Consider the following 1,651-nt stretch of genomic DNA (forward strand, 5'->3'; position numbering starts at 1 on the left):
TTTCATTCTCCCTTGCCATCAATTTTTGTCTTTAATGTTTCCTTAATGTTTGTTGGTTTCCTTTCGGGTTGAATGATCTCTTGTCGTTCCAATTCAAACATTTATTTGTTTTATGTTTTAAAACATATTTATTACATTGTATGTGTATCTATTTACTCTTCACTAACATGGTGGTTTCCAATATATTTATTCATTAACAACAAATTTATGGTGTCTCCTTCTTCCCTTTTGTGCAATCCTTTGTGAAGTGAAAACGCTCCCTGCATTTCTTGCACCTTGCGTTGAACCTTGGATCATCCGGGTGTACCTTTATCTTCTTTTCTTGCATTTCTTTGTTCTTGGCTTCCCACATTTCTTTTATCCAGGCTGCTTTTGACGTTGGTATACTTATACTAGGTAGATGTACGCCAGACCACGTCTCGCGTAACAGGCTTCGCGATATCTCACGAAACACTATTACGCTGCGACGCGCCTGGCATACATCTACCTAGGCCTGCGGCGCTGACACCCGAGTCGGGCAACAGAAAGAGTCGTCAATAGGCCTTCGGCCCCAAATGTCACAATTATTGCTCCCCAGGGTTTTATTTTGACGAGTTGACCCTTCAGAGACCATGAAATATTTGGGAAAAAACATTGAAATGGTTTGGGGTCATTTCCGTGTGAAAAATAGTGTCTGGCGCCTCAACGGTTAGAGATAGAGCCAAACGGACGAAATTTTCGCTCTACTTAAATGAGTTACCCCTTAGGAAACATTTAAAAAAATATTTTTAAAAAACGTCATTTTTGGTTACCTGTGGTTTTTGATTTTTTTTAAATCCATTTTTTGAGCTAGAATGCTCTACTTCGAACTTGATCTGTCTTTTTGTGATACAAAACGACCCTGAAAATCCCAGGTCGCTAGCTCAATTCGTTTTCGAGTTATCGTGATGACAGACAAACAGACAGACAGACAGACGCGAAACTTTTTGATCATCACTGGAGTACTAGGTAGATGTACGCCAGACCACGTCTCGCGTAACAGGCTTCGCGATATGTCACGAAACACTGTTACTCTGCGACGCGCCTGGCATACATCTACCTAGGCCTGAGGCGCTGACACCCGAGTCGGGTAGCTTAAAAATTGACACCAAGATACGGGCCTCCGGCCCGTCAACTTCCCGTCACTTCGACTAAGCATGCAGGGTTGTGCATTTTTTCGCTTGTTTCCGTCAAAACCCCCCTGTGGCGCCTAAACGGTTCAAGATAGAGCCAAACGGACGAAATTTTCGCTCAAAGGGCTCTACTTTGATGAGCTACGCTTTAGGAAACTATAAAAACAAATATTTTAAACTAGGTAGATGTACGCCAGACCACCTCTCGCGTAACAGGCTTCGCGATAACTCACGAAACACTGTTACGCTGCGACGCGCCTGGCATACATCTACCTAGGCCTGCGGCGCTGACACCCAAGTCGGACAAAAGAAACAGTCGTAAATAGGCCTTCGGCCCCAAAAGTCACAATTATTGCTCCCCAGGGTTTTATTTTAACGAGTTGACCCTTCAGAGACCATGAAATATTTGAGGAAAAACATTGAAATGGTTTAGGGTCGTTTCCGTGTGAAAAACAGTGTCTGGCGCCTCAACGGTTAGAGGTAGAGCCAAACGGACGAAA

Source organism: Frankliniella occidentalis, unplaced genomic scaffold, assembly GCF_000697945.3.
Source record: "Frankliniella occidentalis isolate FOCC.00 unplaced genomic scaffold, Focc_3.1 Scaffold325, whole genome shotgun sequence".
In the NCBI taxonomy this organism is placed as follows: domain Eukaryota; kingdom Metazoa; phylum Arthropoda; class Insecta; order Thysanoptera; family Thripidae; genus Frankliniella; species Frankliniella occidentalis.